The 26,526-nt window shown below is 37.5% G+C and overlaps 2 long non-coding RNA genes across 2 annotated transcripts; both read left to right on the forward strand.

The window, feature by feature from the left end:
• Positions 1 to 8,263: 8,263 nt before the first annotated feature.
• On the forward strand, positions 8,264 to 11,658 carry LOC110695617. The gene is made up of 5 exons (XR_002506132.1): positions 8,264 to 9,743; positions 9,839 to 9,933; positions 10,015 to 10,243; positions 10,339 to 10,453; positions 11,295 to 11,658. It is a non-coding gene; the product is annotated as an uncharacterized LOC110695617 (long non-coding RNA).
• Positions 11,659 to 11,666: 8 nt separating this feature from the next.
• LOC110695616 lies at positions 11,667 to 12,884 on the forward strand. Its single transcript, XR_002506131.1, has 3 exons — positions 11,667 to 11,774; positions 12,144 to 12,280; positions 12,448 to 12,884. It is a non-coding gene; the product is annotated as an uncharacterized LOC110695616 (long non-coding RNA).
• Positions 12,885 to 26,526: the final 13,642 nt, after the last annotated feature.

Raw genomic sequence — 26,526 nt, forward strand, 5'->3', positions numbered from 1 at the left:
CCTCAAGTGCTTTGAGGAACATGTCCGGAAGATAGGAGGAAAGGGTTTCCTTCCAATCTTTCGGGATGGAATTTTCCATAAGTCGTGAGACCTTTTTGCAATTTAAAGAACATTCTTCATGAGCCTCATCGGTCATGATCCCTTTGGCAAAGAAGCTTGGAATGGGAGTATCAAGAGTGTACTCCAAGGAACAATTCCGGAGAGTTCTCCTGAGTTCCTCCTCCCATTCCTTGAAGTTGACCAAGTTTAAAGAAAAGGCCAACTTTTCGGGGAGTTCCGGCACATTTGGTTGTTGTTTGAGTTACTTGCAGACATTGTTCTACAATTGAAAGAATTTGAAATGAAAAACCATTCATAAATCAATAAGTTGAAATTTAAAAGCGTTCATGCATATTTTCAATCTTATTGAGCATTTTATCCACGCATTAATAAATTGTCCCTTATGGGCGAGAATAAAATGATTCAGAGATCCCAAAGATCAAGAAATGGTTAAGCATGCTTTGGCTTGTCTTAATCATTAAATATCTTAAGGTAAGCAATCCAATTGCTAATAGCTCCAAGCTACTCTCGGTTTGATAAAATGTCTCATCTAATGCATTCTTGACATTTTATCTCTTTTGCCACGACATCTAAGGACTCCTTACTGATATTGTTGAGCTTAACCAAGACAACTTGTATACCTAGTATACCTTACGTTCCTAGGGAAGTAGTGATGCCTCGCTTTGGCGCAGCCCATCACATACGCGCATTAGTTCGGTAAGTGTTGTTCTTAGAACGACAAATTTTAGCTCAATATTATTAAGGGACCTAGGGTTTCTATGTTGGTTTGATTTAACTGAACTTAACTAATCGTCGCAACATATAGAAATCCTAGACATGCATCTAACATTCATATATAACAACAATATATATAAAGCATAAATTGATGCATTTGGCAACTAGCATGACCCCTTGAAATCTTCAATTTCGATGGGTCTTCATCTTGGCTCGTCTTCATCGAAACGCCGTCTTGAGACATCTTGGCCAAAATAAAATAACTAGCTACTACGACTAAGATTAATCTAAAGTACAAAAATACTTAACGGTTTGCAGACCGTATTTAGATTTACAAAAATACATAACGAAACGCAGTCCGTATTTTCTATCCTAGTCGGGCCCCACTAGTTGCCATTTTCAATAACCTGTTTTGAAAACAATCTTCCATTCACCCATTCACTATTTGTGAATGGCCCATGCATTTTACGAAATACACAATTAAACACGCAAATCTAGTAACTAACTTAGGTGGTTAATCCAATTAACGCGCCTAATTAAAACTAGTCAAAGTTGTTTAATCCATTATTTCTAAAACCAAATTGCTCAAGCAATCAACTAAGCTCCCACTAAATTCCACATCCATACTTAATTAATCCGATTAATTAAGTCGGCATAACCCATAATTTGTCAAAATCAAAATTTTGCAAAAGCCTGAAAAACCGAGGTCTAACCTCGTTAAAATAATTACATAAATAATTTAAAACGACAAAAATTTTCACAAAATTATATAGCTCAAAATCAAGCAAAAAACTCTACACAAGTGCTTGGTGGGTGCGCACCATGGTTGCTAGGCAGCCCATGTGCTGCGCTTGTTGTGCTGTGTGCCAGCATCCATGCCCAGCGTAGCTTGCTGCGCCAGCCAGCACTAGCAGCTCGTTACGCATGTTGCGCATGCTAGCTTGCTAGTTGGTGCCTGGCAGCGTCTGGTAGGCTGGCTGGGGCTTGCTGCCTCGCTGCCCAGCAGCACGCACAAGTATCTCCAGCAGCCCTGCCATGCCCCTAGCACTACGGCAGCACGCTGCTCCCACTGCCACACAGCAGCCCCTCAAGGCACACCCATGTGCGCACCATAGGCAGCCACATGTAGGCTGCTAGGCAGCCCGGCTAGCCTTGGGGGCGCTTGGGTGTTTTTGCCTTGATTTGCGTGCCATTTCTCGGGATTTTAATCTCGATTTACGTGTGACATAAAATTAATCTAAATTTATTTTAGAATTAATTTAAGGGCAAAAATGAAAATAAAATAAGTCGAACTTAATTAAATTCAATTTTAACGGTGCACAAGCCTAAATTATCCAAAAATTCATTTTTGAAACAATTTAGATCTTCCTTTATGCTTAAAATTGAAATAGCTATGTCCATAATTAATTTAGCCAATATGCAAATTAATAATGGATTTGACAAATGGGAGTTGGAAAAATAAATTAACCATCTAATGATAAAATTTTTCCAACTTTCATACTTGTGTAAAATAACAAGATTACATCTTCCAATATGAAGATTAATCAAAATTTTACTCACAAGTATTTGAACTTCATGGATTTTAATCAACCAAAATGAAAAATCCAAACTTTGTTCAATATGGAATTTAGGGTTAGAGTTCCAATCATTTAAACCTTTAAAGATTAGAACTTTAACATACTTGGGAACTTCAAATTACACATTCACATCAAACATTCACACATTAATGCCATTTATTTGCATAATTGTGAAAAAACAAGTTTGTGTGAAAAAATAGCATATCAACTCAAGCACTAATTATAACTCCATAATTATGCTCAAGGATAATAAAAATAGTAGTACATTAGGGATGCAATAATGCATTTAATCTAACCTTGTAATGCTTGCATTAATCAAGGCTTAAAAAGATTTAAAATTTCGTTGAAAAACGAAAATACCCCAAAAACTTGGGTTTCTGGTTCGAATTTGGCTTCTGGACAATTCTCAAAGAAGGTTGAATCTGTTTCAGAATGTCGATTCCACCCAAAAATCACTATTTTGAGCTAAAATCTGGGTTCGCCAACCAAATCGATAAAAAATACGAGTTTAAAAATTAATTCAAACGAGCTTCTAATCTAATTAGAAAGGCAAAACCAGAAATTAAATCTTACTTTAAAACACCTTAATTAATCAATAATTGCATAAATTAAAAGGAGCATGGCTCCGATACCGCTGTTGGGTTTCTTAGAGACCCACACTACGCGAAAAGAAACCCGCCAAGACACGCCCTCATAATAAATGCAATTAACAAGCAAAACTTAATTAAACACAAGAAAGGATAAAAGATTATACCTTTGACACGTGCTTTGCTCAACAATAAGCTCCAACGGAATCGTACCCTCGAACCCGACCCGAGCGTCCTAAGTCTCGAAGGTTAGTCGAGACCCGAACAAATAAACCTATGAGTTTTACGAATCAAGGTTTACTCAAATCAAGAGTTGCCTTTTAATTCCACTCAAGGTTGTATCTTCCCAAATACCCAAGCCTTTGGTATTTATAGGGAAATGCACCCTTGATTTCCAATCTCCTATCAATGTGGGAGAGTTGGTAAAATCAATAATTTATTTAATTCTAAATTAAATAAATAATTAAGTTAATCACATTGTGACAAGTGGCACAATCACATGCTAATGAGTGATGGCCAAGGCTAGGTGGGGGGACCATTTGCCTTGCACCCCAAGGCCCCTTGATTGGTCCCCACAAGCAAACACAAAACCGGCACATGGGCTGCTAGGCTGGCAGCCAGCTAGCGTGCCAGCCAGCCAGCACTCCCTTGATGCCCAGCATCCCCATCGCATGCACACACGCACCAGCCCCACGCATCATCGCTGCAACTGCTTGCTAGCCAGCACGCACTGGCACTCGTACACGCACACGCATAGGGCATTTCCTGGCATGCTGCTGTGCGAGGCTACTGCTGTGATGGTTCGATGCTGTACACGCACGCACACACACGCAAGCCCCTGGCGTTGCGATGATGCTGTGGGTGGTGTCAGGCCTGCGATGGTGCATGGGATGCGTGCTACGATGGTTCGATAGGCCTAGGCACAAGCACACGCACGCACGCAAGCCCTTGGCATTGCGTTGGTGCTGTGCGTGGTGCTAGGCCTGCGATGGTGCGTGGGCACTCGCACACGCCCAACGTGCTGTAATGCGAGGCAAGCACTCACGCTAGTACTTGGTGCTAGCGATGGTGCTGCCATGCTAGGCACGCATGCACGCCAACACCTAGTGCCAGCGATGGTGCGCCTAGTGCATGATGCTAGGGCTGCGATGGCGCCTAGGCATCATGCCTCGCCTAGCATACCATGGTGCGCCTAGGCTTGCGATGAGCTAGCCTAACCTAGCTACGACTATGTTCGTACTTGTCGCTTGTGATTTTACGACGCCCTAGGCTCGATATCCGACGTCTGTATTCGTAAAAATCCGTCGACTCATTAAATCCTTCGGATTACTTCATCTTCTCGGATCAGTTGTTCGATTGGGTTCGACCCGAAGGGTTCAGTTAAGATTAAGCTGTAATATTAATTGTACCTTAATATTACTGATCGGAAGCGGCCTCCACCTAGGCATTTCGATCACTTGACCTTACTGAAGAATTAGCTCTAAAATAATTCTGAACCCTCTATCAGAATAATACACTTGTTGGAAGGACACCATTCCTTTCAGAAATTACAATGGCCATGGAAGAGGCCGTGGAAATTATTGTGGACAAGGCCGTGGACTTGGTAGAAATAATTTTCAAAGAAACAGTAATTTCAAAAATTCTAAAAAAAAAGAAGGAAAAATCATCTAGAAGCCACAAACAAACTCCTTCTAAAGGAAAAGACACATGTTACAGATGTGGCATGACAAGGCATTGGGGACGTACTTGTCGTATGGCCAAAAATTTGGTAGATCTTTACCAGGCTTCTGTAAAAAAGGCAAAGGAAAAAATGAAGAAGCAAATTATGTTAATGAAGAAAATGCTCCTTATCCTAGCCTTGACGTGTCGATTATTTCTTGGACAACGCTAAAATTGGAAATTATTTCATCTTCGAAGAAAATAACAATGCTTAGATTTTCCATCTACTAATGTAATATATATATATATATATATATATATATATATATATATATATATATATATAATGTTTTAATGTATTTTCTTTTATGTACTGTATTCTAAATTTCTAGTCATGTACTTTTAATTTCTATCATCAATAAAAGTTTGTATGATAATATTCTAAACTAATCTCAAAATTATGAAGATATGGATCTGACCAAAGTTGGTTCTGAATATATTAATGCCTTTTTGACAGTGGAACAACACATACTATCTTGAAGGATAGAAAATATTTTTCACAACTAAGGTTGTTTCAAGCAAATGTAAACACTATTTCTGGATTTGGAAAGGCTTGTATAGTACTTCTGAATGGACAAAATTGATGATCAATAATGCTTTATATTCGAGTAAATCTCAAAGAAATCTCATAAGCTTTAAAGATGTACTCCAAAATGGCTATCATTTGGAAACAATGACAATAGATTAAAAGGAGTATTTATGCCTCACGACAGAAAAATATGGCAAGAAACACATTTATGAGAAATTGCCAGCATATTCTTTGGGGTTATATCGTATAAACATACGACCCGTGGAAATCAATATGATATCTCACCAGAAGTTAGATGACAAGCATTTGATTATTTTATGGCATGATTGTTTAGGGAATCCAACAAATGGGATGATGCAAAGAATTATAGCAAATTCAATTGGACATTCAATAAGAAATGTCAAAATTCCTCGATCAGATGAATTAACATGCTTTGCATGTTCACTTAGCAAATTAATAATAAGACCATCTATGAACAAAATTGCTATTAAATCTCCAAATTTATTGGAAAAAATTCAGGGAGATATTTTTGGGTCAATTAATCCGGCATGTGGACCATTTCGATATTTCATGGTTTTAATGGATGCTTCTACACAATGGTCACATGTTAGTCTGCTTTCAAGTAGAAATGTTGCCTTTGCAAAATTACTTGTCCAAATTATCAAATTAATAGTTCAATTCCAAGATCATACAATAAAGAAAATAAGACTAGACAACGTTGGGGAATTTACATCCCAAACATTTAATGATTATTGCATGTCAATTGGAATTGTTGTTGAACACCCAGTAGCTCATGTTCATACACAAAATTGTCTAGCTGAATCACTAATAAAGAGATTACAATTGATTGCAAGACCACTATTAATGAGTTCAAAATTGCCATCATCTACTTAGGGACATGCTATAATACATGCAGCAGCACTAATTAGATTGAGAGCTACGACTTATCATAAATTCTCACCACTACAACTTGTTTTGAAAGGAATGGTGTCCTTCCAACAAGCGTATTATTCCGATAGAGGGTTCGAAATTATTAGAAAGCTAATTTTTCAGTGAGATCAAGTGATCGAAATGCCTAGGGGGAAGCCGCTTCCGATCAGTAATATTAATGTATAAGTTATATTACAGCTTAATCTTGACTGAACCTTTCGGGTCACACCCAATCGAGTAACCGATCCGAGGCGACAAATCAATCCGAAAGATTAGACGAGTCATTAGAGTATTACGAACAAAGACGTCGGACATCGAGCTTAGAGCGTCAAAACCGAGCGCCGTAAGTCGAGTCGAATTTAGAATTTGACGAGACGAGAATTCAAGCAAGCGACAAGTTAGAGCTATGTCGTAGCCTCGCATTTGCCTAGCAATACGAGTGCTAAGCTAGCTTAAGATGCCATGCGCATCATTAGGCATACCGCAAGCATGCAACGCATAGCACTCGCACAGCAGCTCGCTATGCGTGCTTGTGCTATGGGTTGTGCATGCCGGGCATCGCATAGCAGCAGCATCATCGCACTCGCACAACACACGCATTGCTGGCAGCGTGCTGTGTGTGCGTATGCGTAGTTGTGCGTGCTTGCTAGCGAGCAGCACCAAGCAGCAGCATCGCAACAGTGTGCAAGCTGGCTAGGTTGTGCGTGCTAGCATAGCAGCACCAAGCAGCAACACGAACCAAACAGCAGCATCGCATGCGTGTGTGCTGGCTGGTTGCACATGTGCTGCGTGCTTGCGGCTGGGCTACCTAGCCTTGGTGCTAGGCGCCTTGACATCCAAGGTAGGCTACAAGCCAGCCATGTGGTGTGGTGTGTCCCAATTTTGTGTGGGGACCGAAATTAAGGGGGTTGCTTGGTGAGCAAGGGGTTTGGTCCCCCCCTTTAATGGTCCTCACCTACTCTTGCTCTCCATGTGACACTTGGAGCTTATTGATTGCCTTGCATTTTATTTTGTTTTTAATTAAAATCAAATTGAAGAAAAATGCAAATCTCCCACATTGATGGGAGAAGGGAGATCAAGTCTCCTTTCCCTATAAATACCCAAGTTTTGGGTTTGAGAAAGAACACTTGAGTTGAACTCAATAAGGCATCTCCTTATAGGTGAGAAAACCTTTAAGTTTGTAATACTCTAGTCTTTTCTTCGTTTAGCCCCGACTAACCTTCGGGGTAGAGGCCGCTCGGGTCGGGTCTCGAGGGTGGACTCCGTCGGAGGCTCTCGCACTTGCGTAGCTAAGGCTTTGAAGTCTGAGCTCTATAGGAGCGAAGCACGCGTCGAGGGTAAGAATTTCATTCCCCTTTCTCTTTCTTTTGTTGTTTAATTATGTGATTGCATGCTTAGTTGCTTTAATTAGTGGGTGGGTCTTGGGCGGGTTTCTCTTCCGCGTAGTGTTGGATGCTACAAAACCCAACAGCGGTATCGGAGCCGTGCTCATTTTAATTATTGTAACTAATAACTATTTGAGGTGATTTAAAATGGATTTAAATTCTGGTTTTTCTTTCTAGTTAGATTAGAAGCTCATTTTAATTAGTTTTAATCTCGTGTTTATACTAATTTTGGCCAACGAACCCAGAGTTCGACTCAAAAATAGTGATTTTTAGGTGGAATTGATGTTCTAAATCGTTTTTTTTTTACCCCATTTAGGTCTGTCGAGAAGCCAAAATCCACCTTGAAACATGTTTTTCGAGGGGTTTTTCGTTTTTGACGAAAAATTTTAAATCTTTAAACCTTGATTAATTATGGCATGTTAAAGGTAGATTAAATGTATGGTTGCATCACTAATCTACTGCAATAACAAACCTTATTAAGCATGTCTATGAAGTCATATTTGGTGCTTAATTTGGTGAGCTTATTTTTCACATACACTTGAAATTTCACATTTTTGCAAATTAATTGCTTCAAGTGTGAATGTTTATGGTGAATGTGCAATTTTGATGTCCCTAATATGTTAAAGATCCAATCTTTAATTGTTTATTTGGTTGGAACTTTGATTTCTAAATTCCATGTTGAACTAATTTTTGGATTTAATTATTTTTGAGTTGATTAAAGTCCTAAAAGTTCAAAACTTGTGATTGAAATTTAATTAATCTTCATATTGAAAGATGTAATTTTTCAATTATTCAAAAGTTAGTGTTCACTAGTAGATAAAATTAAAAAGGCACCCCCCTTTTCGCATCGGTTCTTAAAAACTGGTGGGAAAAGAAATGGGCGGGATTTGGATATATACTTTTCGCACCGGTGCTAAATTTAGAAAAAAACAAAAGGTATTTCGCACCGGTTCAGCCCAAACCGGTGGGAAAACTTTATTTACAACCGGTTCGAACCGGCGCGAAATAAAAAATAAAAAAAAACAAGCTTAATATTGAAATTCTTCTTCTTCCTTCAGTTTTCATTCCCCTGCTAGCTTTTCCACTTCAATTCTTCCTTCTCTCGTTGTCGCCTACCTTCACCATTGCTCTCCTTCACGCATAGCTCCGAATTTTCACCATAGCTGTCCTCCATTGAAGCGTATTCTGGGCTTTCTCACCTCCATTGAAGCACAACTCCTCCCTTTCTCTCCATAGCTCTCCTCCATTAAAGCGCATTCTGCTGAGCTTTCTCACCTCCATTGAAGCGCATTCTAAGCTTTCCAACTCCATTGTAGCAGCTTCGAGGTAAGATTTATTTCGTGGTCTTCCTAATTTATTGAATACCTTCGCAATCTAGGGTTACTCGTTGATTTAGGGTTTTCTGATCATTGTGGTTTGCTGTTGTGACTTTAATTTCGAGTTGTGCATTCAACAATAGTACATTGTTTTAGGGTTTTCTGTTCTTTGTGGTTTGCTTTGAGATTTTAGGTGGATTCTGTTGTAACAGTTGGTGGAATTGGTGGAATTTTGCTACCATAACTAAAATTATCGAGTGTGCATCATGTGACACACTAACATAACTCGCAGGTAATAGTGAGTTTTGCTTGATTTGTTATCCTAATTATATTTACACAAGTTAGGGTTCTTGTTCTTTGAATTTTCTGGATTTTCGGTTTTATTGTCACTGTTAGTTTAGTCTCGCTCCTCCTTCCAATTTCGTTTTTAAGGGTTTAATTTTTCTGGGTTTTGTTTATTTCATCTCATCTTTTTCTGGGTGAATTCTGGTGAAATATGTTTTGATAATTGGATTTATATATTTACTGTTGCAATTCTTGTTTTTTGTTTAGGTTTTGTTTGTTTTAGCTCATATTTTCTGTAGTTTTTGCTGGGTGAAATTTATAGGATTGGAACTATATAAGTGTGGAAGCTTTATTCATTGATTAATTAGGGAGGATAGGAGAAAACAGAGCTGATTACAAGATTTGATGTCCTGTCTATCTCGGTTCGTGGAGATGCTGGAGATTATTTCAGTGATGCAATCGCCATTGGATCCTTTCATGCTACTCAAAGTGGTATCGTCGTGGTTTATTCTGCTGGTAATTCTGGTCCTGATGTAGCGTCTGGTTCAAATGTTGCACCATGGATTGTTACTGTTGGAGCAAGTACTATGGATAGGGAGTTTCAAGCTTTTGCTGACCTTCGAAATGGGCAGAGATTTAAGGTATCAGTCTGCAGCTTTAACAAATTATATTAGCTAATCAATCTGATGATCTTAGAAGATTGTCTGTTTTTCTCAAAGTTTTATACTGTATTCAGGGTTCGAGCTTATCAAAACCTTTGCCAAATGACAAGCTTTATCCACTCATATCTGGTGCTCAGGCGAAAACTGCCAATGCATTTGCGGCAGACGTGTAAGTTTAACCCTTTCTTTACCATCAAAGCTTGTTCTAACTGTGATATGTTGTAAACCTGATATTAGTCTATTTCGGCAGGCACATTGGATAAAACTAGAGTACAAGGAAAAATCGTGGCATGTCTTCGTGGTGGTAATGCAAGAGTGGAGAAAGGCGTGCAAGCATTACTTGCTGGAGCTGCAGGGATGATCCTTTGCAACGACAAAGATAGCGACAATGAGATTATAGCTGATCTTCATGTCCTTCCAGCAACACAACTAACCTAGACAGATGGGGCTGCTGTTTTGGCCTATATCAATTCAACTGCGTACGTATTTAATTGTTTGTTCATTTATTTACTATTGCTACAAAATCATCCAATTTAATTCTTTAGCTAATCCAAATGTAGAAATTTGTTGACAGTGAGCCTTATGGTTACATCACTCATCCAGCAGTTGTTCTAAATACCAAGCCAGCTCCTTATATGCCTGCATTTTCATCTAGAGGTCCAAATCCTGTTACACCTGAGATTTTAAAAGTAAGTTGTCGTCATTTGAAATCTTCAGTCTGATTGAAATTGAACATATGCATAGTAATTTAAATCCTCGGATTTAATTTTACTTTTGGTTGAAATGTGACTTGGACTCGGGTATAGGTGTCTAACAATGACACGAGTTTTTAGTGCCATACACCATTTGATATGCCATGTATTCTTTTAATATAAATTGAAGTGTCAAGTATTCAATTTTCATACCCATATCAAAGTGTCGAAGAAGTAATGATGTTCTTGTGCTCTGCAGCCTGATATCACAGCACCAGGAGTGAAAGGAGTGATATCACAGCCTGATTCTTTTAATATGTTTGACTATTTAAAATTGATTTTGTGGGATTTTCTTATTGTGGTTGATTTGGTCAGATTTTGTATGTTTCCTTTTTGATCTGACTTTCTTATTGGCTTCCTTAGATCTAGGCGTGAATTAGGTAGTTGAGAATTTTTGATTTTGGGCAATATTCATCCTTTATTTACCTGGGTTTTTGTAAGGTTCATTGTTGACATAATTGGTCAGATTGCTTGGTTTCTGTTGTCTTGAGTTTTCTGGAGAAATATAACCAGGTTTAGTCATTTATCTTATTGCATTGTCCTTTAAGATCATTGAGTCACATAGTATCCGAAATTGTGTCCAAAATCTTTATTGGGTTGTCTTTAATCATGTCTAGAACCTGCTTTTGGTGTGTTTTTTCCAAGGATTGGTGTGCTTCATTGTTATTGGTATTGCTCTTCAAGTTCATGCTGCTTGTAGTTCATTGTCATAAGTTCGATGCCTGCTGATTGCTGATTCTGATTTTATTTTCGCGTTTTCTTATGTGAATGGACACAGGATGCAAGGGAGGTCTCAGCCCCGATTCCAGAAGGACACGGTGGCCGAGGTTGCACAGCCTCTTGCTGATGGTATAGATGTAGGTGTAGAATTTAAACCTGTTGAACATCCAGTTGAGCCTCTTGACAATGATAAACCTGTTCCTTTTTCTTTTTAATATTTATGGCATGTGGATAGCTAAAGGTCTGCAGCAGCACCTGGCTAGTTATTACTGTACTAGTTTTTGTTAAACCTTAGAGGCTAGCATCACTTTGTCTTTTTAGGTTTTGCAATACCTTGTATAAATCAGCTATGCTATAGAATTTATTATTTGCAATGCATGGAATATATTTGCTCAGTTAACAAGACTGAGAAATTTGTTCGTTCTTCCTGTCATGAAGTGTATCAACTTTTGGATTGCAGCTTCTAGTTAGCTATGGTATTGAGGATGTGAAGGGAATCCTTCCAGAGGATCAGGTTATAAAGTCTGCAAAATGCCAGGTAATTTCTAAACCCATCCCCTGCTATATGAACTGTAGAAGTTAAGGAAGATGAATTGGGAAAAGCACTTTATGAATGGATATTAAATGACAAGAGTGGGTGTGATATTAAGTGAGATATCAGTTTACTGAAAACCACCATGAGCGCCCTTTAATCATAATCTCTTAAACTTTCTACTTTACTAGTAAACGATATTAAGTGAGATATCAGTTTACTAAAAACCACCATGAGCGCCCTTTAATCATAATCTCTTAAACTTTCTACTTTACTAGTAAACGGAAGCCTCGTTGACAAAATCTAAAGTTCGTGTGGCAATTAGGATAGACAAAATGCTCATGTGTAGTAATGAATTTATATTTGGTTATACAGGCGTTGGCTAGACTTCTTCCTTCCCTAAAACGAGATGGTCATCGTGTTCTTATATTTAGCCAATGGACATCAATGCTTGATATCTTGGAGTGGGCATTGGATGTGATTGGGGTTTCATTTAGACGTCTCGATGGAAGGTAAAAGGCCAGCATATTTATTCTGTTTTTAAACGCCTGAGTTATTGCAGGGTTTTTTTTTTGGCTAGGATATAGAACAGCTGCTCTCTTTTTCTTTACCCTTATTATGTTGATTTGATTCCAAGTAACACAGTTATTTGTGTGCTAAAACTAGTTTGTACTGGCAGTACGCAGGTGACAGAGAGACAAACCATAGTAGATACTTTCAATAATGATACTACAATATTTGCATGCTTGCTCTCCACCAGAGCTGCTGTGAGCTGCTGTGCTGTGATGTCGAGTTTTCCTGTGTTGATGTGATGCGCTGCTGTGTTGGTGTTGCTGTGTTGCTATCTGCTTCCTTTTGCAGTGCTGTGTTGCTGGTTTCTGGGGTGTTGTGATGCTGAGTTGATGTGCTTGCTCTGCTGCTTTGGTGTTGCGCTGTGTTTTGTTATTTTTGTAGCCTGTTGAGCTGCTTAGTTTGGGCTGCTTAATTTAGTTAGATGTTTGTTGTTTATATGCTTCATTAAAACAGGTTTTTGGAGTATTAGAAGTAAATTTCTGTAACTTTATATATATGTTAGTGTTTATATATCAATTTAAGTGAAAAAAATGCAAAAAAAAATAATTTTTTTTTTTATATTTTTTGGGCATTTTTGGCACCGATTTTGGAAAAGAACCGGTGCTAAAAGTTTTTTTTAAAATTTTTTTGGGGACTTTTGGCACCGGTTCTAAACAAAAACCGGTGCGAAAAGTTCAGTTTTTGCCACCGGTTTTCCCTAAGAACCGGTGCGAAAAGTCCTTTTTCCCACCGGTTTTGAACCGGTGTGAAATCTATGGGGTTTTAGCACCCCCAAATAAAACCCGGTTCAAAACCGGTGGGAAAGGGGGGTTTGAACCGGTGGGGAATTCGTTTTTTCGCCTAGTGGTTGGAAACTTTTCATTAGTGAATGGGTTTATTTTTCCAACCTCTTCAATTTTTTCAAATCTCATTATTAATTTATGTATGGTTAAATTAATTGTGAGTATAACCCTTCAATTTTGTAGCATCATGATAAACCGAAAATTGATTTAAAGAATGGTTCTTGAATATTTTGGTTTGTGCACTAAAATTGAATTTATTTAAGTTAGACTTTGTTATATTTTCATTCTTGCTCAATGTTGGTTTTAAAACAAATTTAGAATCGATTTTATGTCACACAAATATCAGGATTAAATCCCGTGAAAAAAAAGCACGCAAATCGAGGCAATAACCGCCAAAGCACACCACATGGCTAGCCGGGCTGCTCACGCAACCCACATGTGGCTGACGTGGTGTGCATGGGCTGCTTATGGCTCGAAGTGATGCTAATGTGTGGCGGTTTTGGGCTTGGTGCACGCATGTTGCTACACGCATAGTGCAGTATTTGCATGTTTGGTGCATCGAGGATGCAAGGGTGTTGCGCACAAGGTGCTACGATAAGGGTGCCCTAGGGCTGTGATGTGTTGCTAGGCAACATAAGCTCGCATGGTTTAGGACCTTTGAGGCCATGTCTTGTGTGTGTGAAAGTGCACTGATGTGGCCGGTGTAACGTGTATACGACATTGAGATTACTCCCACGTGCTTGGGCCACAAGCGGTTTTGCGGGTGCGGCCACGCAAGGCACCTCAAGCCTTCATGCTAAGCACTTAGGGATCGTAATGCATCATTGGGCTATGTATTTTCTATTTTACTTTATTTAATTATTTTAACGAGGCTAGGCCTCGGTTCCTCCGGCACTTGCAAAATAATTTGGCAAAATATGGGTTAACTGGCTTAACTAATTGGATTAATTAAGTTGGATGCGGAATTTAGTGGGAGCTTCGTTAATTGCTTGAGCTAATTTATTGCGTTTGATCAAATAATCAATAAACAACTTTGACTAGTTATTAATTAGGCATGTTAATCGGATTAACCACCTAAGTTAGTTACTAGTTTACTCGTGTTATGCATTGTTATTTGTTTTTCGTTGTAAAATGCATGGGCCATTCACATATAGTGAATGGATGAATGGAATGTATATTCTATCACAGGTTTTGTGAAAATGACAACTAGTGGGGCCCGATTAGGATAGTAAATACGGACTGCGATCCATTATGTATTTTTATAAATCTAAACACGGTATGCGTACCGCTGTGTATTTTTGTACCTTAATATTTAGATTAGTCCTAATCGTTATAGCTATTATTTGCATATTTGGTGGAGATGTCTCGAAAACGGCGTTTCTAAGAAGACAAGCCAAGAAGTTGCATCAAAGACCCATGGAGATTTGAAGACTCAAGGGGTCATGCTAGTTGCCAAATACATCTTTTACTTTTGTTCTATATATAGTTGTATTTATATATGATTGAATGGTATGATAGATGCATGTTTAGGATTTAAAATGTTGCGATGATTAATTAAGTTCACTTAAATCAACCAACATAGAAACCCTTGGTCCCTATAATATTGAACCAAACTTGCCATTCCAAGAACGACACTTACCGAACTAATGCGCGTGGTGATGGGTTACGCTAAAGCGAGGCATTATTGCTTCCTTAGGAACGTAAGGTATACTAGGTATATAAGTTGTCTTGGTTAAGCTCAATGATATCAGTATGGAGTCCTTACTTAGATGTCGTGGCAATGGAGATAAAATGTCAAGGAAGCATTAGATGCGACGTTTTATCGAACCAAGAGAACCTTAGAGCTATTAGCAATTGGATTTCTTACCTTAAAATATTAAGTGTTAAGACAAGCTAAAGCATGCTTAATCACTTTTTGATATTGGGATCTTGAAATCGTTTTATTCTCGCCTAAAAGGGACAAATTTTAATGCGTTATAAGACGCATAATAAGATTGAAAGTTTTCATGTATGCTTTGAATTTCAAACTTATTATGTTATGAACTTGATAAATGGTTATACTTTGAAATTATATTTGTAGAATTCTAAATCAAATTATATTATTTTCAATGATTGGTAAAGGAAATATTTTGAAAATGGTTCTCAAGGAAAGAAAAGACATTTCTAAAATAAAACTTCTCATAATTGACTTTTATAACTAAAGTCCGAAAGGACGGTTGGATATCATGTATTCAAAATACAAGGTAGTTTTGATGAACATAAAATATTGAGTTGAAAACTCGAATTGTCAATAGTTGACAACCAACATACCTTTTCGCTTCATACACAAATGAGTAGGACTCATTGATGTAGTAATTCAAGTACGAATTGAAGGAAAAGATGGAACTTTGTTTCACGGCGCATTAGATGCTTAATTATGCCTAACAAAGTGTAAAAGTTATGAGATAGTGTATGATAAGAAATATAGGAAACAAGGAACAAAGGAAAGGAATAAGATTCCTTTTCTACCCATGAGTTCATGTTATTATGGTTAACTTAGCAATTCGTTATCTTCACAAGTACTGGATACTGCTTGAGTGTTCCACTTTGAAAGTGACCTCAAACCATTGAAGTCAAGCTAAGTTATTGACTTACGACCTTAGAATGAACCAAGTAGTGCTATATCAGTTGTAAGGTCGTTTGGTTGTACGCATTGCAACATAAATTACGATTTAAAGTTAGATTATGTCGATATTTATCCATAATCATAATATTCGAGCGACACCTTTATGCAAAATGGAATCAACTACTAAAAGTCAAATAAAATTGCCATTTTTATTTATAGGAATGAGGATTAATTAGTTAATTTAACAATGTGCAAATTACAAAAGTACTTTAGTAGTGATATTGTGGGCACCATGCTACTTGTTTAAAGTCCTTTTAAGCCAAGGCTGAAACGAATAATGGTTATTGTGTTCCATAATCAGCAAACGATCCGTTTACACATGGAAAGACTCACATTCAATAAAAGAGAAATAGTTGCGGGTTTTATTTAAATGGCATGGTTGTCTAAGCCATGAGTCAAGAATGCTAGATTATAAACAAACATTTCCCTAACATGAAAACTCACAAGGTTTAAATCATGGACATGATTTGTGTTCTAAACATCTTTAGCAATGTCACATCGACAAGAACGTACTCAAGGCTCTATTAGATAGACTCTTGATAGTTGATCGATTCAAAATCGTTCTAAGGCAAGCAAGTCTTACTTGATGAAATCGACAAAGAAAGGAGCTATTGTGCTTGGTATAGACAATTGACTCTGTAAGCTAAAGAGAATACCATTACTTCAACGTCTCACAAGAATTTTGAAGAATGTGGCTACATTCATCAAATGTGAACAAACTGGACCTTGAGTAGCTCAAATGTTCAGTGAAGTATAGAATCGACTTGGCAAGATATCAAAACGTCTAGATTAGATCAAGCGATGTTTTCTTGATCCAAGAGTGATCATATCAAAGTTATGAAATTAAAATTTCATAAAGAGCTCCACAAAGAATATAGTATGTCTTAACGGAGACCTCGATGCCATGTGGAAACGACTCAAATGATGATGGATCACATCCCTTCCTATAAAGCTCTTAAAGGTTTGCACAAATGACTAGTGTTACACTAAACAAAAGTTGTCGAAGCTAAGAAAGGACACCATATTCAATTATGGAAAGAAATAGTTTCTAGCATCTTTTCAAGTATATGTCTAGGGCTCTTAGCTCAGTGAGAGTTCATTGGCTCAATAGGATCTAAGTGGCTCAATAAGAGCTAAGGTAGCTCAAGAAGGAGCTAACTATTTGTTTCACAACGATCTTTTACCCAAAGACAATATACATGTCTCTTTGTATGTATTCAAGTGAGACTACGAGCATTACTTCCACAACCTAATTGAGAACACAGTAGTTGTTTCTCTAAGTGGTGTCTTTCTGGAAACTAACACATTTCCAAAACGACAAGTGGGAGGAAAATGAACTCGATGACCATCGAGATTAGAGACAAACTTAAACAGAGAATCTCCGAAGACTTTAGAAGGGCTTCATGAGAATGATTGATCAAGAATACTCAAAGGACTTCACAAGTGCCTTAAATGAGAATTCAATCCTCACAAAACTTTAGAAGTGGTGGAGTAAGATCAATATAATCAAAGGGCTTTAAAAGAACCATGAAACTCAGTGTTTGATGCAATTACCTCGTATAGGTATAGAATTCATCAGAGGCTTGGATTGAATCCTATAAATTTCTATTAAGTTAGAAATAAACCTAAGACTTACAAGCATACTATTTACCATTGGATGATGAGGGAATAATGTCTTGTAAATTAGCTACGACAAATCCAAATTCCGAATAATGGTTTGAGGCCATAAAATCCGAAATAGACTGCATGTTTGTAAATCATGTTTGGAACTTGATTCATTTGCATGAAGGGTGAAAGACCTATCAATCGCAAATAAGTTTTCAAGGAGAAAACTGACAAATGTGGAAATGCATAAGCATACATAGCTAGATTGGTTGAAAAGGATACAATTAATTCACGGCATTGATTTTAATAAAAAGGCTTTCGACCCATATGTATAAAACTAAGTAAATGTTTGAACTAAGTATAAGCTGGGAAAATACTAAGTCAAACAAGAAAGACTCTAGTAGAGACTTTCAACCGTATCACATAGAAAACAATTTAGCAAGACCCGGTGAAACTGGATGAGCTAAAAGGTCACATGAATGGAACAATATTGGGAATAATTCTGCAATTAAAACCATCATGTATGCTATGATATGGAGTCGCCACTCAAGCTTACATTCTTGGAGCATGAGAAGTATAAAATACCAATCAATTTAAATCTAACTGATGAATCGTTAGATTATGATCAAGAAAAATCCAAAGTGCTTTGATAAGTAAAAGAGGATAAGTTCTTGACGCATGGAAACAAATGTAATTTGAGAATTGATGTTGCAAGCACATCCTTAGCAAGGATTAGATCCTTTATAAGGAAGTCGTTTATAAGCACGAGCTAGAATGCGTCGTGGCTTGAGAATGGTAACATGGACGCTCATCCATGTATAATGTGCGGAAATTTAAGGTAAATTTCCATAATCACAAGTGATTAGGGTCTCCCAAATCATTGTGAGCCGTTAAGAATGACGTGCAAAGCACCATCAGAAAGTCTACTGAAATTTATGTTGACAATATTATTGCGTTCCAGGCAATAATAAGAAAGTGTTCAATGGAAAGTTTGTTGTCGAACGTTGATGATTGTAGGTTGTCAAGTTGAAATATCTTAACTCATGAAAATGAGTGGGAGCCATAACTTTGATAATAAATCCTAAATCACATATGATCCATAACACTCTCAAAATTTTATCATCTTATTATGAAATTGTTCGATAATGAAGATGATAAGATTTGCAAAGTAATAATAACTAAACCTATGCAATAAGTGAACGACAACATTCACCAGAACTGCATGAAAGAAATCAAGCATATTAAATATGGGTGTGATTTATATAAATTTTTTGTGAAGAGTGTTACTTTTGAAATATTTGGGGAAAACTAGTTATCATTAGATGAAACATTGAAAAGGTTTCATAGTGGAATAATAATTTTTACAAATAAATTCCAAAAACTATTTATTTGTGGTTTAGAATTAAATAATGAGTCCATTCGATTTATGAGAATATTCAAAAAGGGTATCAAGACAATGTCTTGGATAAAGAAACACCTGTTAAGTGAACATTGAATATTTTAGTCGAAAATTATCCCTAATCAAGGTCATTTAATGATGGACGATTAATGACCACTTGAGATTAGTGTGTAGTATGATTTATAGCACCGCTTCTTGTGCTACAAGGACATGATTGTCATAAATCATTTGCACAGGTATTGGTTTAGAACTATACTGGATCAACCTATGAGAATACTTTAAGAGATTTAAAATCATCATAAGTATATTTATCATTATAGCTATCGGAACCTTTTTCCTCGGCCATGAGTATTGTAAGTTCTCTTATTTGAGTACTAGTCCGTTTTGATGTTGTCAAACGTCTGCCGTAAATGGGGATTATAACGGAAACACTCGGGCAGCTAGGTCCTCTTAGTAAGAGAAGCTAATAATGCAAAACTGGGAATGTCCCCTATTAACAATAGGGAACATGTCTTTGTTGTTTATAAGGCCTCTTGAAGAGCGAGACTGTGAAAATGCATGGCCGTGCTCAGATAGATTTTGGAAATCATCTGCTTATTGACAATCGAACTCAAAAATCGAGAAACACTTCTGGACGTAATAAGGATGATGAAGAATCTTACCTTATAGTTCATCAAGAGACATTAAGCGACATAGGAATGGGCTATACACTAACTGCACACTTGTCCGGAAGGACAAGTCGGAGATTGAAAGGAATGATGTCCTTCCAACAAGTGTATTATTCCGATAGGGGGTTCGGAATTATTAGAAAGCTAATTCTTTAGTGAGGTCAAGTGATCGGAATGCCTAGGTAGAGGCCGCATCTGATCAGTAATATTAATGTATAATTGATATTACAACTTAATCATGACTGAACCCTTCAGGTCACACCTAATCGAGTAACCGATCCGAGGCGACAAATCAATCCGAAGGATTAGATGAGTCATTAGAGTATTACGAACAAAGACGTCGGACATCGAGCTTAGAGTGTCGAAACCGAGCGTCGTAAGTCGAGTCGAATTTAGAATTCGACAAGACGAGAAATCAAGCGAGCAACAAGTTTGAGCTATGCCGTAGCCTCGCATTTTCCTAGCAATGCGAGTGCTAGGCTAGCTTAAGATGCCATGCGCATCAGTAAGCATATCGCAAGCATGCAATGCATAACACTTGCACAACAGCTCGCGATGCGTGCTTGTGCTATGGGCTGTGAATGCTGGGCATCGCATAGCAACAGCATAATTGCACTCGCACAGCACACGCATTGATGGCAGTGTGCTGTATGTGCGTGTGCGTAGCTATGCGTGCCTGCTAGCGAGCAACACGAAGCAGCTGCATTGTAGCATTGCAATAGCGTGCAAGCTGGCTAGGCTGTGCGTGCTAGCATAGCAGCACCAAGCAGCAACATCGCAGCATCGCACCAGCGTGCAAGCTGGCTGGGCTGTGCGTTCTAGCGTAGTAGCACCAAGCAGCAGCATCGCATACGTGCGCGCTAGCTGGCTGTGTGCTAGCTGGCTGCGCATATGCTGCGTGCTGGCTGGTTGGGCTGCCCAGCCTTGGTGCTAGGCGCCAGCCAGCCATGTGAAGTTGTGTGTGCCAGTTTTGTGTGGGGACCAAAATTAAGGGGGTCGTTTGGTGAGAAAGGGGTTTAGTCCCCCCCTTAAATGGTCCTCACCTACTCTTGCTCTCCATGTGACACTTGGAGCTTGTTGATTGCCTTGCATTTTATTTTGCTTTTGATCAAAATAAAATTAAAGAAAAATGCAAATCTCCCACATTGATGGGAGAAGGGAGATCAAGTCTCCTTTCCCTATAAATACCCAAGTTTTGGGTTTGGGAAAGAACACTTGAGTTGAACTTAATAAGGAATCTCCCTATTGGTGAAAAAACCTTTAAGTTTGTAATACTCTAGTCTTTTCTTGGTCTATCCCCGATTAACCTTCAGGGTATAGGCCGTTCGGGTCGGGTCTCGAGGGTGGACTCCGTCGAAGGCTCTCGCACTTGCGGAGTTAAGGCTTTGAAGTCCGAGCTTTATAGGAGCGAAGCACGCGTCGAGGGTAAGAATGTCATTTCCCTTTCTCTTTCTTTTGTTGTTTAATTATGTGATTGCATGCTTAGTTGCTTTAATTAGTGGGCGGGTCTTGAGTGGGTTTCTCTTCCACGTAGTGTTTGACGCTACGAAACCCAACATGTTTGTGGTCAAGAACCAAGTATCTCACATCTAAAAATCTTTGGTGGTGCTGTATATGTTCCCATTGCTCCATCCCAACGAACAAAATGGGTCCACAAAGAAGGCTTGGAATTTATGTCGGGTTTGAATCCCCCTCTATTATCAAATATCTTGAACCATTGACTGGTGACTTATTTACGACTAGATTTGCTGACTGACACTTTAATGAAACAATATTCCCAGCCTTGGAGGGAGAGAAAGTGAACCCACGCAAGAAAGAAATAGAACTTATTTGGAATGCAACACAACTGTTGATGTTAGACCCAAGAACAAATGTGTGTGAACAAGAAGTGAAGAAAATTGTTCATTTACAAAGTGTTGCAAATCAATTTCCTGATGCATTTGTAGACACAAAGAAGGTAACAACATCACATATACCAGCAGAAAATGCCCCTGCACATATTGATGTTCCAATTGGTAATAAGGCGATCATGCACGCAGAAAGTGTGGAAGGCCACTTGGTTCAAAAGATTCTAAGCCAAGGAAACTAAAAAGATTGGATGTAATAGAGAATGAGACTAATGATGTTCCTCCGTTAGAAGGTCAAGAAAGACTAAATATGGATGAAAGTAAAGAAAATTTTGATAATCATAAAGAGGATGAACAAGAAGACAACCCTACAGGGAATGAACAAGATGACAACAACATCAATAAACATGAAATTTCAATGAATTATGTCTCAACCAACTCATTGGAATAGGAAAGATGTTATCGTAGATGAAATATTTGCATATTCCATCACAATCGAAATTGTATCCGATGACAATGATGTTGAACCAAGAACAGTGGAAGAATGTCGACACATGAGTGATTGGCCAAAGTGGAAGGAAGCAATGCAATCTGAGTTAAAATCACTTGAAAAAAAGAAGTTTTTGGAAAAATAACTCTTACACCAGAAGGTGTAAAACCCGTTGGATACAAATGGTTATTTGGTGACAAAACGTAATGAGAAGAATGAAATAGTTAGATACAAGGCAAGAATTGTAGCCCAAGGATTTTCTCAAATTCTAGGGATTGATTATGAAGAAATATATTCTCCAGTAGTTGATAAAACTACTTTATGATTTTTGGTAAGTTTAACAGTCACAAAAGGACTGCAAATGCGATTAATGAACATAGTGACTGCATATTTGTATGGGTCACTCGATACAAACATTTACATGAAAGTCCCCGAAGGACTAAAACTGCCAAAAAAATCACAATCCTAGACAATTACTTTCCATAAAACTAAAAAGGTCACTTTATGGATTGAAACAATCTGGGAGGATATGGTATAACCGGCTCAGTGAATACCTTATGAGAGAAGGGTTCAAAAACAATCAAATTAGTCCCTATGTTTTCATAAAGCGGTCATAATCAGAATTCGCTATTATTGCAGTTTATGTTGATGATCTGAATATCATCGGAACCTCAAATGAACTTGAGAAAACTTCAAACTACTTGATGAAAAAATTTGAGATGAAAGACCTTGGAAAAACTAAATTTTTCCTTGGATCGCAAATTGAGCACTTGAGTCATGGTATTTTTGTCCATCAATCAAACTATACAAAAAGAGTTTTGAAAAGATTCTTCATGGACAAAGCAAGTCCTATCAACTTCCCAATGGTTGTTCGTTCTTTGAATATGAAAAACGATCCATTCAGACTACGAGAGAAAAATGAAGAAATTCTGGTCCAGAAGTACCATACTTAAGTGCAATTGGAGCCTTAATGTACTTAGCTAACAACACTAGACCCGATATAACTTTCTCTGTGAACTTGTTAGCTAGGTACAACAATGCACCGACATACAGACATTGGAAGGGAGTCCGACATTTACTCCGGTACCTACGAGGGATACAAGACCTTGGTTTATATTATCAACTGAAACGAGATGTTGCTCTCGTTGGGTATGCATACGTTGGATACTTATTAGATCCACAAAATGCCAAGTCATAAACTGGTTATCTGTTCACTTATGGCGTCACTGCAATATCATGGAAATGAACAAAGTAAACATTGGCTGAAACATCCTCGAATCATGCAGAGTTGATAGCTCTTTATAAAGAAGGACGAGAATGTGTATGGCTAAGGTCGATGATCATTAATATCCAAGAAGAGTGTGGAATGAATTCAATAACAGAAAATCCAACCATCATCTTTGAAGACAATACAACATGCATCTCTCAAGTAACTGAAGGATATATGAAAGGAGATAGAACAAAACATAAATCCCCAAAACTATTCTTCACACATGATCTGCAAAAGGATGAAGAAATAGATATCCAGCAAATTCAGTCTTGTGACAACCTTGCCAACTTGTTCACCAAATCACTTCCTTCGAAGTAATTTGAGCAATTAGTTCACAAAATTAGAATGCGAGATCTTCGTGAACAATGCTGAAATCAGGGGGAGTATTATATGCACTGCACTCTTTTTTGCTTTGATCAGGTTTTTATACCATTGGGTTTTTCCTGACAAGGTTTTTTAACGAGGCAGTATGCCAAAGCATATAATACAATATCGTTGTACTCTTTTTCCCTAGCTATGGTTTTATCCCATAGGGTTTTACCTAGCAAGGTTTTCAATGAGGCAACCCCATTTCATGTGAACGTTCAAGGGCGAGTGGTGAAGAAAATAATAAATGAAGTTCACATGTATAATTTCTTAGGACCTCAATTATATGCATAAGTACAATAAGAGGACAATCATGTGTGTATTTAATTGTAAATGTTAGGCTATATAATAAGAATTTACGTCGTAGCATACTACTACAATTTTCACCCATCTTCTATTACTTCTTCTTTACTTCTCCTTTCACTGAGCAAAAACTTTCTATCAGTAAAAATCTTTTACATTTACTTCCTTTTCCTCATCTAGGATATTTCTCTTGTACACTGATGCGTGAACAGGGACGCGAAATGAGGGCAAGGTGAGTGGAATTATCTTTTGTTGGTTTGGTACTGCACGTGAGGAGTACCAATTAAAATAGCAAAATCGTAAAATAATCATAAAAATATATTATCATATATAAATTAATCTAAATCAATAAATAAACATACACAAAAACTCAATATAATTAATAAAAGACGACTAGATTATTAAAATTAGGGAATAAAAATATGGACAATTATACACTTATCATCACACAAAGGGTCTAGATTGAACATAAGAGGAAAAGGCCCATGATGGGCCTCTCCCTTTAGGTGGCCGACCATATGGAGGTATTTGAGTGGTTTGGGTTTCCAACCTAGTCTAGATATAATAAGATTATAAATAGAATAGGTGTCTAGGGTTTGAGAAAACAGTTGATGAGATCAACAAACACGAAGCCAACCCCTCTCTCACTCTCCCTCACTTGTCCACACCTCCTTGGAGAGTTGGTGGTGTGCTCGTGTGGTGGTGTCCATGGTGGTGGCCGGTTGTCCGCAAAGGTGGTGATCGTGGTGTTTTTCCTCCATCTTCCGATCATCTAGTATTGGTGGACGTTTGATTGAACCCAATGGACTAAGTAAAGGAGCAACTCTTGGGGCTCTATTCTCTCCCTATTTGTAGATAATCGCAACGTGGAAATCACGCTTCAAAGGTATCATTATGTGATTCTTATGTGTTAAGTGATCCTGTTTTAGATGCGTATGAATATGATTCATGAAATTCCTCTTTAATTACCTAAATCCCTACAACGCATTGCCAAGCCTGTCCAATAAATATATAATATCAGGTCTGGCCGGATCTGACCTGATATTGGGCTAAAAAGATCTGCCAAAAACTCACCCAAATTCGGGCCGGGATAACTTTGATCAGCCTATTACGACGTATTTTTGCCTTATCAGTAACTTACATTATTGAAGAAAAAAGAATATTGTGTCCACTTATAACACTAAGAGGCTGGTGACAGGCTAAAGTCATATCACCTACTCAAAAGTAATTGCTAAAACCACTAACTAAAATAGATAGGGAAGTAGGTTTGAATCCACAAGGAAACAATGTTCTTTATTTCTAATAAATTATTATAATCTAAATTATCAAGTAAGAAATATGATTTTATGTGAATTTATCTAAGGAAACTAATTAAATTAAGCAGATAAGACTAAGAGAATATCAATAAAATAAAAGCCTAAGGCATAGGTTCACCAATAAATAATATTCCTGGATGAAGGAAAACAATCAATCATCAATGCATAAATTAACCAGATTATACAGGATTTTCGCTACGTATTACAATCACAGAATTAACTTAGCGGTATTAAATCGCATCTCTCGAATCTTGACTTAAACGAACATTTATAAATTAACCTGCCTATTGAAACTAAGCCTTAACATCAATTCTCATCTGTCGAATATCGAATCAATATTGTGTAACTCATACAATTAAACCAGTGCTAATCTAATTGCATAGTATTATATCAATCAATAGGAAATAAATCATCCCTTCATATTATTAACGGATCCCCAAGATCCCAGAATTAAACTAATCACGCATAATTAAAACTAAACTAAACAAAGCAATTAAATAAAACTTGATAAAAACAATAGTATTAAATTAACCAGAAAACAAAATAATAAACAAAACTTAATATGAAAAATAAAGGAGAACAAGACTAAAACTAAAACTAAAACTAAACTAATAAAACTACCTCCCTCCCGTACTAGTACAACCCTCCTTTTATAAGAATATAAAAGCTGAACTAAAAAAAGAATCCTAGTCTAACTTAAATTAAGTCTAAGAAGATAAGAATCGAAACAGACCTAATAAAAAAAAAGTTGTTGAAAAGATTAACTAATCTAAAACTATAAAGCTGTTAAAAGATAGCTAAGCTCAAAACTCCTCATGCTAATCAAGCTTTGTGAATTTAGAGTAAGTCTAATCGAAAACCGATATTAGTTAGACGGTTGAAGTAAGACCCAAGGAATTGCAGGCCCAACTGGAGTACACTCGTCTGACCGGGCAAGACCCTGCCTGATCAGGCCCAGTAGTCTTCACGCCCAGCAGTTTCTTTCTTTTTTGCTTGGATTTGCAAGCTCGGGCCTCTTCAAGCTTTTGGCCTAATTTCTTTCCTTGGTTGGTCCGTAATAATAACTTGTAAAATCTTGGATCTTCACACGTATCGAGCCCTTAATTACCAAACTAAGTTTTTTAACTCGATCTTGGGCTTTAAATATACGGTCATAAAATACGATCCAAACTCTAATATCTTCGTAGTGGCTCAATAAGATCGGGAATTGACATTAATTTGCAAATTCTTACAAAATAATATCAACTCTATAAAAACACTAAAGAACATATATTAGTAATAAAAATAGCTTCGTAGGCTCAAATAAGCACAAATATGACCATGGGATGGGGAATAAAAATATATATAAAATAGACTTATCAGCCAGCTACTTCCCTCATTGTCATATGGTTTTAAGGTAGAAGCTTCAATCCTGGACATATAAAGTGGAAACTTGTGCCGGCCAGGTGAGGCCCGGGACAGTTTAACACATCCA

The sequence above is a fragment of the Chenopodium quinoa genome, unplaced genomic scaffold, assembly GCF_001683475.1.
Source record: "Chenopodium quinoa cultivar QQ74 unplaced genomic scaffold, ASM168347v1, whole genome shotgun sequence".
Classification (NCBI taxonomy): Eukaryota; Viridiplantae; Streptophyta; class Magnoliopsida; order Caryophyllales; family Amaranthaceae; genus Chenopodium; species Chenopodium quinoa.